Here is a 13,927-nt window from a genome sequence, read left to right on the forward strand (position 1 = left end):
AGGAGTATGGCCATCGCCATGGACCCAATCACTGATCATCACCCTTCCCAAGAAAGGAAACTTTCAACAGGGTCAAAACCTCCGTACAATCAGTCTTATAAGCCATCCAAGCAAAGTCATTTTAAGGATACTGCTGAACAGACTAAAACCACAGGCTGAAAAGATCATTGCCGAGGAGCAGGCGGGCTTCAGAGCAGGGCGCAGCACAACAGAGCAGATCTTTAACCTCAGGATATTATGCAAGAAGTACCTCCAACACCAGCAAGATCTCTACCACGTCTTCGTGGATTTCAAGAAGGCATTTGACAGGGTAGGGCATGCAACCTTGTGAATGACCATGAGACTGTACAACATCAATGCCAACCTCATCACAGTAATAGAGCACCTCTTTGACGAGGCCACCAGTGCAGTATTTTTCAACGGCAGCATAGGGTACTGGTTCAGAACGACAGTCTGAGTCAGACAAGACTGTCTGCTCTCTCCCACACTATTCAACATCTTTCCGGAGTGAATCATGGCAGACGCGCTTGATAAGCATCCAGGGACAGTCAGCATCAGAGGCAGAACAATCACCAGCTTACGTTTTGCTGATGACATTGATGGACTAGCTGGAAATGAGCAAGAATTAACTAGCTTAGTAGAGAGCATTGGCAAAACCTATGATGCCTATGCCGTGGAAATTAGTGCAGAGATGACCAAAATGATGACCAGCAACATCAAGGGCATCAGTACTGACATCAGTGTCCAAGGTACAAAGCTAGAAACAGTCCACAGCTTCTAATATTTGGGGGCAACTGTAACAGATGAAAAATCGAAGCCTGAAATACTCTCCAGGATTGCACAGACAACAGCAGGCTGACGAAACTGAAGCCTATCTGGAAGGACAAGCACATCGCACTCAGCTCAAAAGTCAGACTGCTGTACTCACTGGTGATCTCCATATTTTTCTATGTCTGCGAGTGATGGACCATAAGAGCGGACATGGAGAAAAGGATACAGGCTACAGAGATGAGATGTTTCCGAAAGATCCTTGGCGTCACATACAAAGACCATATCACCAATGAAGAAATACGGCAAAGGATAAGACAAGCCATTGGGCCTCACCATAACCTCCTGATGATAGTGAAGAAACGGAACCTGCAGTTGTATGGGCATGTCTCATGATCATTAGGACTTGCCAAGACAATCCTATAAAGCACTGTACAAGGAAGAAGAAAGAGAGGCAGGTAAGGAAAGAGGTGGGAAGATAACATTCGAGAGTGGACAGACTTGACACTGAGCGACTCACTGAGAAAGACGGAAAATCGAGAGGAATGGAGGAAGCTGGTTGTTAGGTCTTGTGCAGTGCCCCAACTATCTTCCAGACTACGGGACTGATGATGATGATGACTGATGACCCATGCCTTATAATCTCTAAGGAATAAATTAGATAGGCTGATAAAGTTAATTTTTCATATTAATTTAACTTGGTCCATACTCCCCATGGACTAACATGTGAGTTAAAAGGTAGAGAACTATTATTTTATCTCAGAAAATCATGATGACCATGGCATATATAAATCCAAACTCTAGCAATATTTGTATATAAGAATCTCAGAAGAAACTGGCAAGGATACTTGATGGAAACACGTGGTTATTGAAATATATTTTCTCCTGACAATGAGTGATTAGTGCAGGATTACAGAACGATACAAATGAAGCTTCCCCTCGTGTCATCAACAGTTAATATTGATTATTACTATCGATAGCACCCCTCATGGGTATTGTAAATATATTCGTTCGTAAGACATTATTTTTATCTTATCTCTTTGTATATATATGACTCAAAAACCTTAACAAGTATTGTTCAAAAGTGAATCAGTTTTTTTCTTTTATACAAAACTGCTTTGATGCATATGTATTTAAATTATTTGTTTTTAAATTTCCACGACTGCGTCAACTCTATTCAATTAATGATCCCTGTCTGGTAGAAAAAAATTCAGAAAAGTAACTGACTTGTTTTCATTGAACACTGTTATCTATTGCATTTATTCCACTCATTTTATAGTCATTTAAGTACATATCTAGTGTGCTTAATTCGTCTATTTCGCATTGTGAATATTTAATTATTATTTATATTTTACATTACAAACTCCTCGACCTTGATGAGATACAAAACAGCAATTTGAATATAGTGAAAGGTTGTATCTGTGTAAATTCTGACCACCCCTACCCCCGCGTTGAAATGTAATGAACAATGATAGAGATGATTCTCCGGTTTAAATATATGTAAATTCTATGACTGTCTTTTTATAGTATTGCTGAGTCGAACAGTGATTGCTAGTAATATCGTTCTTCATACGTCATTACTTACAATAACAATTCCAAAAGTATAATTATTTGCTCTTTTTTGGTTTCGTTATATTAATTATTCTAATATAGTTAAATTTATTATTATTTGTTTAATGTTCCAGACGGTGTGGTGTCTCGTGCATATTTCGCTATGGTCCGGTAACCCCAAGACGTGCATTCTTTTTCAGTTACACTATGATCTGGAAATCCCATCATGCGTCTTCTCGTTCAGTCTTACAATGGTCTTATAATCCCGTGATCTGTAGTCCCGTCCAATGTCAAATGTTCCAGCAATCACAAGATATACACTACTGATTTTGACACTATATATATACTGCTCCATGGACATGCGCATAGATTACCTGTGCGTTCTTGTATTGTGTATCATACCGTATCGTTGAAGGAAACTGTCACGTACAGTAAATGTAAAAAATTCACGGAATTACTTGTGTAGACCCAACAATGTGCTGGAAGAATAAGCCAGCCGTTTTTAGTAAGTACATTCTTTCCCTCTGTAATGTTTGTGTCTTCTTCATAGACAAAAACATTCATTGTATTGTCTGTTTATTCTTCATAGAGAAAACCGTCAGTTTTATTGTCTGTTTTCTTTTGCAATCCAGTGATGTATCGTGTTACCAATAGCAGCCAAAAATCTATTGACGATATCGATTCCACATTTTCTCTGAATACTACACCCAGACTTGTATACTTTATGTTATGGCAGGCTTTCCTCAAACAAAACTCTTTATTCTTTCATTTGGAAGACTTAATTTAATTGATCAGTACTGATTGATTCAGATACTTTAAATTCGCTAGGAATAACACGCGTAATTTTTGGACAAACCCGTGAATTGAGCATAATGCTCATTTCCAGTTCTCTTCTTAGATATATTTCAACAAGGCATAAATGCTAAGGAAATAAAATGATAATGAAGAACTGTGGAAATATATTAGAAAAATGGAACCCGTTTCCTTATCAAAACCGTGCCGTAACCTATCATAACAAGTAGGGCAAGTAATGTAAATATGATAATCCAGAATAGGAAAATAGGCATTGTGTTGTGTTACGTGTAATTATTTTTGTTATAATTATTTTATATTTCGTGTCAATTTACTGGGGGGCCCTGATTGGCCGAGTGGTCTAAAGCGCTGTCCGTTACGGATCACTGCCATATCACCTCAGTCTGCGTGGGTTCGAGTCTCGGGTTCGGCCAATGTGGGTACGTGAGAGAACTTGCCAGTAGCTTCTCGAGGGTCGGTGGTTCCTTTCCGGGGATTTCCCGGGTTCTTCTTCCACTATTAATACTGGCCGCCATGTATAGCCTATCGTGTGCTGAAAAATGTCGTTAAACCCTACAGCAACAACAACAACAACAACTGTCAATTTATGCAAATCAAGGAAGAATATTTCAATATGTAACATGAATGTAGATTAACTTTATGCACTTTTAATTGATTATTATTTTGATTGATTGACGGTTTGCTTAAATGAGCAATTCGTTTTGCCTGGTACCCAAGCATATGGAATGTCACGTATGCTGTATCTCCCTGGTATGGCTATATTTTAAAGTTTGATCAATATTATAACTGTAAACTTGATTTTTTATACATTTCACCTTTACCACCCCACCCCCCTTGGACTCCTCGTGAGTGGTCACATTGTTTAGGCACATTCTGTCATGCATAATCAGACACTTTTAACTCAGTGTAACAAATCTTAACGAGACACGCAGATGTACTCGTACACGTATTTTGATTCAGATAAAAATTGTTCACTTTGGTTTGCAATTTTCCGTGATTGAAAATATTGGCCAAGGATACGTAAGTATAAATTAAACGCATCAAATAGTGTATTGAGATAATTCGAGCATACATATATATTCAATGGAGAATAATGGAATATAACTTAATTTACGTCAGGTTTGTATTTGACATTGTTATTGTTGCAAAGATCGGAATGAAAATATTTGTAAAAATTCAACGTCAATGCAGTATTTACTGAAAATAGTATAGATTATGGAAGGCGTTGTTTGAAATGCATGATGGACGGATGGTAGGTGAATTTGATTTAGAAGCATTACACTTAAATATTATGAAATGATTCCATGTTTTGACAATGCTGCTCATAAATATTGTTTTCTTCTATGATTTATGGACAAACAAGTAAAGAAAACAAATAATTGTGTTCATAGGGTATGAATGCCCTCGCAATATGATATAATCCTTGGTTCAGACTGCAAGGACAAATTTCACAGTCAACCGAGGGCGATCTCAGTAGAATATATTGCATTTTGCCAAACACTGAACCCTATATCAATTGTAGGTTCACACGACTACACACTTCTTAAATTATTAATGACATTTCTGATTCAAGCACAGCCTGCCAAATCGAACCAGTGCAATAACGCAATTAACTCAGACATGTCATATGTATGGTCTCCAGACCCGACGGAGATCATGTAAAGTCCATCTTACGACAAGTATTATGCTGATTTGCATATACGCATATGTACATGAGAATAGATACGTGGATGTGAACATACTCTCCAGGAAAATATGGCATAACACCATACACCGGCATATGTGCAATATCTACCCAACTCAAAAACGTCTTCGAACGTTTTTGTCTATGCTGGAAAAAGATGATCGATGTTAATTTAACTGAAATTTATTTTGAAAAAAAGCCAACACAAATGTCGATAATTTTTCATTAAAAAGTTGAAGTCTGTTCCATAACTATCTTCTAATTTTCTAATTTTCTCCTTGTATATTTAGATAACCGCATCGTATACAAACATATCGCATGCAGATGATATCGAGGAGTGTACATTTGTTTTTGAAAACAATCATAAAGATAACAAATTATTGCGTGAAGGTGTTTGCAAGATAATAAGACACACCATGGAAATAATAATTTTTAATTTATCTGTACAAATTACATCCAAATAATTGTTACGGTAATGGGTAGTCATATGGCTCCTTCGTGATTTTCCCTTTTGATGAGTAAATTAGGAAAAAGATTTTCTTGAAAGTGAAAATTTTAAACCCACTATTTGGTTAAGATTTTTAGATAACGTATTTCTAAGCTGGAGCGATTCAGGTGAAAAACTTCACAAAATAACTGATCGCTTTAAAACTTTTCATACCACAAATAAATTTGCTTTTAATGCATCCAGTACAAACGTATAGTTTCTAGATGTAAATGTGATAAAACCCCTTTTAATACTACCCTTACAAATTCTCTTATTATAGAACCAAATATCAGCCAGTATTTCTAATAATAGTATCATCATCGAAGTAGTTTGAATATTAGTAGCATCATTCCAGTATTTCGAATATTAGTATCCTCATCCCAGTATTTATAATATTAGTATCACCATCCCTGTATTTTGAATATTGGTATCCTCATCCCAGTATTTATAATACTAGTATCACCATCCCTGTATTTTGAATATTAGTATCCTCATCCCAGTATGTATAATATTAGTATCACCATCCCTGTATTTTGAATATTGGTATCCTCATCCCAGTACGTTTAATATTAGTGTCACCATCCCTGTATTTTGAATATTGGCATCCTCATCCCAGTATTTATAATATTAGTATCCCCATCCCTGTATTTCAAAAATTAGGTCATGTACAGGCACGATACACCATATAGCCAGGCCAAAAGATATCAGCGTTTCATTTCACCAACGTTTCATTTCAGACAATTGTCAATTAAACACAGTATTTGAATGAACTAAAAGCATATTTCCAAAGCTAGAACTATCCTCTACAAGTAATTGATTCTGCTTTGAGCATAGATAGTATTCTTACTCAAAATAAAGCCTCAGGTCTTACCCGAAACGATGCTATAAACACAGCATAATGATAAAAGAGAAAAGTGTGCATTTAATTTGTTTCATAATAAAATATAACAGTTAATAAATATTGTAGTCTTCTCAACTTATCAAATTAAAAACAGAGTTAAAAGACTTTACAAAGCATGCCATCTCTTGCTTATAGAAAACGTTGGAATTTGAAATATTGCTGTTCATCACAGAACATATAACATACTTCCATACTCTCAATGTACAACAAATTAGAGAAGGTACCTATTTTGGTAGTTTAAATATTGTTAGGCAAAGATAGCATATCAAGTGATGCAATGTAGTTGATAACCAGTACAAAATGTAGCATTCAATGTGTCGGACAAACACTTCAACGGGATTCTAAGAGAATGAATAATCACCTCTTTCATATAAATAATAGTATGGCTACTCGGATCCCCTCTAATGTTTCTAATGTTTCAACAAATTTAAATACAATTTATCACTCTTTGCATAATATGTCTTTCTTGACACACACACACACACACACACACACACACACACACACACACACATATATATATATATATATATATATATATATATATATATATATATATATATATATATATATATATATATATATATATATACCACGTCCATATTTAGACGAATCACAAGCATTTGTACAATGCTTTTCAAATGACACAATGTTAGTATTTCTCTCTATCTTTCTCTCATATGAAGGGAACACAAATTGAAATAATATTTTATCTGATTTTATTTAAATAGGCCAGTACTCACATAAACACATAGGTAATTGCACAATACAAACAAATAAAATTGTGGAAAAAATATGAAAAACACGACAATTTTCTTAAGCACATGAAAAGAACAAACAAATGTCGAACCAAGACAGGAATCATTTAATATCTTTTTTTAAAAGGGTGAGGAAACCGGACTAAATGTGTAATACTTCAGGAAGAGAATAAAATCCAGATTTTTTAAAATTAGGCCTGGGGATGGAACCAATGGAAACCTGCAAACCGGGATCAAAGCCAGTAGGTCTCCATAAAAAAGAAGGAAGACACCAAATCAAAAAATGCTATAGGCTTAAATAAATAGGTCACTGTATCCAGCAAGCGATCACGTGTGTCAGAGATTGATTAAGATAAATGCATTAAAATATTAAACTAACAACGAACAGTACAAAACTAGTATCTAACTAGCCTGAACGCTTTCGACTATCTAATGAGTCTTTTTAAAGGCAAATACAAAACATTGACTACATACATACATACATACATACATACATACATATATATATATATATATATATATATATATATATATATATATATATATATATATATATATATATATATATATATATATATATATATATATATATAACAAATAGGTTCTAGTATAGCTAGAGAGATGTTCACAATAATTAAAAAAGGGTTGGATCCATGAGAATTTATCATTTAAACTGATACTAAAATAGTTTTCTTTACCCACATCAGTGTATCCCCTAGGGGTGCAAGACTGAGAATCAAAGTTCTCATTGGTGTCAAAACTGGGGGTCAGGCTCAGTTAAAAACTAACTTTGGTATCAGAACTGGGGGTCAAATTAAAAGTTTAGGGGTCTCTGAAGCGCAAATGAGGGTAAAGGGAAACACTGCCACATAATTAATTACTAATGGGCTATATTCTAGGAAAAAGGACACTCGGGGAAAGGGATGTTTCATGCTAAAACGTTCATAGGCTCAGTATGGAAATCTATGGACAAGGGGAAATATAATATTAAAATTAACAAGATAGGTCCTTAAAATGACGTGGGAATGTAATGTCAAAAATTCCATAGCTCTATCATTATTATGTCATTCTTTGAACACTTCTAAACTTGTTTGTATAAGTCATATTATCCTTATGGGTGGTGTGCGTATGAACGTTCGTATGTGCGTTTTATGTGATCGTTTATATTTATCATGTTTGATGGCACAGATGTACGTACGTGTGAAAAGTTTGGAAATTAAGGAAAGTTTATGCTTTGAGAATAAAATGGTTAAACTTCCATTTGATCCCGTTTTTATTCCTTGCTTGCGTTGGTGAGTTGATGAATTGCAGTTGGTCACTCAAAGGCCGTGTTGGTAAGTAGATGAATGGCAGTTGGTCACTCGAAGGTCGTGTTGGTGAGTAGATAAATGGCATGGCCGTGTTGGTTAGTAGATGAATGGCAGTTGGTCACTGAAAGGCCGTGTTGGTTAGTAGATGAGTGGCAGTTGGTCACTGAAAGGCCGTGTTGGTTAGCAGATGAGTGGTAGTTGGTCACTGAAAGGCCGTGCTGGTTAGTAGATGAGTGGTAGTTGGTCACTGAAAGGCCGTGTTGGTTAGTAGATGAATGGCAGTTGGTCACTAAAAGGCCGTGTTGGTTAGTAGATGAGTGGTAGTTGGTCACTGAAAGGCCGTGTTGGTTAGTAGATGAGTGGTAGTTGGTCACTGAAAGGCCGTGTTGGTTAGCAGATGAGTGGTAGTTGGTCACTAAAAGGCCGTGTTGGTTAGTAGATGAGTGGTAGTTGGTTAGTTAGTAAAATGAGTGTGTCTTGGTTACAAAAATGGTGTGTTGGTTAGTAGGTGTGGCTGTTGGATTTGTGTTGACTTGGTGATGGAGAATACACAGTGCTGACTTAAATGAGTAAGTGTGTTGCTGTTCAATGTTAGTCAGTAAATGGTTGGTTCTGGTCAGTTAATATGAACGACTTTTGGGATGGAATACTGCACGACCTTGGGAGTGCAGTATATCCGTCCGACAAAACGAGTTCATATTTTTCCATACAAAGGCAGTAACCTTTTTATTATATGCTCATTTTTTAAATTCTACCTAAGGTTTAATTATATAACACAATACACTACAAGAAACAACATAAATGAATGTATGTCGCATTCCAAACTAAATACACAAGCGCATATTCATCATTACACAAATCAACATTATTACTGCGCACATAACTCCGCCCAGATAAATTTGAACTTAGTCGACCGCTCGACATAACTTTCGAAAGAAAATGGCGTGTCTAGTTAAAATTGAAATTTGGAGTCATACTGTGAATGAATTGCAACAACTTTTCCATTTGATCTGGAATAAATAGATTTTGGTTTTTTCTCGATTTTAGGAAATTTCGTGATTATTGACTGGATTTGTATGTGACGATCCCACATGAAATACATGAGATTTAATAAGCTAGGGAGAAGCGTGTTGACATCTGCAGATGTGTTTCTGTTTCTGTCATTGAATGTTTGAAATCATAATGTGGGAAAAATATGAAGTCTTTCAATTGCAATTATCAAAAAGAAGCTATGGAATTTAATGCTTATTTCATTTTGAGTGCAGTAATAAGGATGCAGTTGCATTTATCATCGAAATTACAGCACAATTTCGAAATGTGTAATCCAGATTGAAAACCTATGACATGGCTCATGTAATTCGGATTTGCAGAATTAAGAAAACACATTTTGTGGAAATTGAGGATGTAAAACTGTAAGCATATTTTATTTTACCATTCTTATCACCAGCTAAAGAAGAGAGTATATGACTTGTCACTTGTATGTTATTTGTAAGGACATTATCTTGCGTCTGTTATATAATGTAGCTAGCCTAAATCCGTAACATTGTATCAACGCGGAATGTGCCAAAGCAGCTGGTATGTGGCAGTCCACGAAACATCTGTTTTAGTTATTCAGAAACAAATTTAAACAGCCACAACGTAAAGAGCCTCTTACTCGAGTGTACATGATTTGTGTACAGAATCAAACGTGCTGGCGTCTGCGTCCATTGTTTGTTTACAATAGAAAGTAGTTCCTTTATGCACGTGAATGCTATATGTGTATTGTCGCGCGAGTTCAGTATTGGGTAATATTGAACGATTCTGACAATGTAAAGTTAACGGGGAAAAAAACTGAGCATATAATAAATGTAGTTTCAATATTACTGTTCTCCTTGTCCTCACATAGTCTTATCACGTTTTTCGTATATAACATTGTTGGCGTTACCATTCCCTTTGTTTCCACGTGTCATTTTCTAAACCATACTGCCATTGTCCCGAGAGTGTCATAATATTGCTAAATCAATGAATTATTTTAATATTATATTTGTGCCTAGAGTATCAGTTTTGTACTCAAGACTCTAAACCATTTCTAGGGACCGTGAGAAATCTCATAGTAACTTTAACAATACATGTCCCATTGTCTGCAGAATGTCATCCTTTATTAAGCCTATGAACGTGTTAACACTGGATTTCTCCTTGTCCTCAAAATGTCATTCCTGTTCCGAGTGTGTATCCTTGTCCTCAGAATGTCATTCCTGTTCCGAGTGTATCTCCTTGTCATCGTAATATCATTCATGTTCTGAGAGTATCTTCTTGTCCTCAGAATGTCATTCCTGTACCGAGTATATCTCCTTGTCCTCAGAATGTCATTCCTTTTCCGAGTGTATCTTCTTGTCCTCAGAATATCATTCCTGTTCCGAATGCATCTTCTTGTCCTCAGAATATCATTTCTGTTTCGAGTGGATCATCTTGTCCTCAGAATAACATTCTTGTTCCTAGTGTATCTTCTTATCCACAGCATGTAATTCCTGTTCTGAGTTTATCTCCTTGTCATCATAATATAATTCCTGTTCCGAGTGTATCTTCTTGTCCTCAGAATGTCATTCTTGTTCCGAGTGTATATTCATGTCCTCAGAATGTCATTCCTTTTCCGAGTGTACATTCTTGTCCTCAGAATGATATTCCTGTTCCAAGTATATCTCCTTGTCATGAGAATGTCATTCCTGTTCCGAGTGTATGTTCCATTGATACTCAACGGCATTATAAGTTCAGTAGCATTGCTAAATCCAAAACAGCGAGGTTCCGTCATATTTGCAACAATGAACAAGGCTTTCGTGATGCTATGTGTTTTACGTAGAACTGCGAGAAAAGTCACAAAATCAAGGAACTTTGGGAAATAAAATGAGACATTGAGAGAAACAATTATAAGCGACCATACACAAGAGAAAATCTCATTAATTCCAGTTGTATTCGCCTTCCTTCCATCAAAGTTTGCTTGAGCCAATTTACTAATTTTCAACAACGAAAGTTTCCTAAAGCATGTGGAACATGTACGTCAATTACAGTGTGGAACATGTACGTCAATTACAGTGCGGAAAATGCAAGTTATTTCTGCACGTTGTCTTCAGCTTATGAAGGAAGTAAAATTAGAAGTTGCATATTAGTAAGATCAAAGCTACCGATTATTGATAAACGTGGATGGAAGCCTTGAAATCAAACCACGTGTTTCATGTGATACGCAAATATGATTTATGTGTGTATTTTCTCATCTATATGAACAGTATGTAGGGGAAGCCGAAATAAATTTAAGCCTCAAGATGTTAGTACTTTATTTTACTGACATAAATATGCAAAGAAAAAAAATTATATGAACTTTTTTGTACAAACTGGATTCATCGTTTAAGAGCTGAAATTAATTTTGAAATTCCATCGACCACATAACCATGATCGTACTGTTGTGCATTTGTTATTTGATTATTTGTTTATTTTTTATTATGTTTTATTATTAAAAGTATCTATCTATCTATCTATCTATCTATCTGCTTACCTACCTAGTGGTTAGAGCAGCCGCCTCGGATGCGGTAGGTCGCGGGATCGAACTACAGCCGAGTCATACCAAAGACGCATAAAAATGGTACTAACAGCTACCTCGCTATGCGTTCAGCATTAAGAGGTTAGTGTTAGGACTGATTGGCCTGGTGTCAAGATAATGTGACTGGGTATGACATTGTGCTACATGTCTGCAGCATGATGACCCAGTGCTAGATATCACTACAATCTGCAACTTTGCAGATATCTCAGCGATATGACTGAAAAATTGCTAAAGCTTCGTGAAAAATCTAAAGTCGCCTTAAGGTGAAGAGGTTGCCATTACTACAAAATCGGATGTAGATGCCAGCTTTGTCATCACAGTCTTCTGTTGCTTTTTGGAGCATCATGCTGAAGAAAATTGAGAACAATGTGGGGACTAAAACGCAGTCCTGTTTCAAGCCATGTACGATGGGTAAGGTCTGTGACAGGCCATTCCTTTTCTGACCTGATCAAGCTGGTCTTCGTGTAGCTGGATAACCATGGTAAGGAACTTTGCAAGACAGCCGAGCTTTTTCAAGGATTTTCTACAGTCCAGTTCTACTCACCGGGTCAAATGCCTTCGTCAGCTCCACAAATATGATGTAAAGTCCCTTTTTTCGTTCAAGTAATGTCTACTGGATCTGTCTCAGAACGAACATAGTGTCAGTTGTGCCCCATTTGGCTCTGAAGCCACATTGACTCTCTGGAGCATCTTCTTCTGCAATGGTGGGCACCTGTCTGTTCACCAACACTCTAGCAATGATTTTGCCTGCAATGTAGAGCAGAGTTATCCCACGGTAGTCTGAGCAGTCAGACTTTTCCCCCTTGTTTTTGTACAAGGTGATGAAGACAGCATCGCGGAGGTCTTGTGGAAGGTTCCCTAGCTCTCAGCAGCAAACGACCTCGTGGAGTTTGGTGTGCAATGCTGGGCCTCCTGTTTTCAATATCTCTTGTGGGAAACAATCTTTCCCAGCAGTCTTTCCTGTCTTCAGCTGTTCTATGGCTTTTACAGTTTCTTGCGGAGTGGGTGCCTTATTGAGTTCTATATTTTGTTGATGCTGTGGGATGCGGTCAATAGCTGCATCCTGGACTTTACGGATAGTGCTGAAGAGGGAGTGGAAGTACTCTGACCAGCGGGTCAGGGTAGATTCCCTGTCAGTGAGTAACTCTTGGCTATTTGCATTCCGTAGGGGGCTCTGTATTTGGAAGGAAGGACCATACGCTGCTTTAAACTCTTCATAGAACCCCTTTTAGTCACCAGTATCAGCGTACTGCTGTGTTCTTTCGGCAGGCTTTGTCCACCATTTATTTTGTATGTCTCTGAGCTTGCACTGGAGGGAGCTGCAGATAAGGCGGAAGGCTGTTTCTTCTGTGGACAGGATGGTTAAGCGATCTGGGCTTGTCACGCTGATTTCTTTACAGCAAACAGTTCTTGAATTTCTTGGTTGTTTTCATCAAACCAGTCTTTTTTAGTAGTGAATCCAAGGATTTCTTCTGAGGTTTGCAGAATGGGAGCCTTGATGTGATTCTACATCTTTTCCGGAGGTAAATCTAGCTGCGGACTCTCTTGAAAATCTGCTTTGACGTCTGCAGACAACAGGTTTTTATCTGGAGATTTCTTCTCAGGGTACCTCATTGTTCTCTGGGCCTGGGCCTGAAATTGAAGTCGAGCTTACTTCGGACAAGACGATAATATGTGTGGCACTTTGCACTTGGCATCACTCTTGTATGGAGAACATCTTTTGTGTCCCTCTGGCGTACTATGATGTAATCCATTAGGTGCCAGTATTTTGATCTAGGATGCATGCAGGTCGTTTTCAGGCTGGTGTTCTGCTGGAATAGAAGAGGGTTTTTGTGATGGTGAACTGTAATTCTCAACAAAATTCAAGAAGCAGGCGCCCATTGTCATTGTAGTTATCAACGCCAAGTTTTCCAAGAACGGTTTTCCATGCTTGTCAGTCTCGGCCCACTCTGGCATTCAAATCTCCGAGGATGATTACTTTGTCGCTCTCTGGGACGCTCTTGACACGTCTGCGCATGTCAGAGTAGACTTTATCCTTTCCAGAATGATCTGCCTAGAGTGTTGGAGCATATACGCTGAGGAAT

The 13,927-nt window shown here is 37.2% G+C and overlaps 1 protein-coding gene across 1 annotated transcript in view; it reads left to right on the forward strand.

The window, feature by feature from the left end:
- The first annotated feature begins 2,734 nt into the window (after positions 1–2,734).
- The window catches only part of LOC149771927 (lactosylceramide 1,3-N-acetyl-beta-D-glucosaminyltransferase-like), a 37,602-nt gene continuing 26,409 nt past the window's right edge, over positions 2,735–13,927 (forward strand). Inside the window, exon 1 of the mRNA XM_089948085.1 lies at positions 2,735–2,824. The gene's annotated coding sequence lies outside the window, so the exon portion shown is untranslated. The remainder of the gene's footprint in view (positions 2,825–13,927) is intronic.

This window comes from Sinohyriopsis cumingii, unplaced genomic scaffold, assembly GCF_028554795.1.
Source record: "Sinohyriopsis cumingii isolate HCF-2022 unplaced genomic scaffold, ASM2855479v2 utg001578l, whole genome shotgun sequence".
In the NCBI taxonomy this organism is placed as follows: Eukaryota; Metazoa; Mollusca; class Bivalvia; order Unionida; family Unionidae; genus Sinohyriopsis; species Sinohyriopsis cumingii.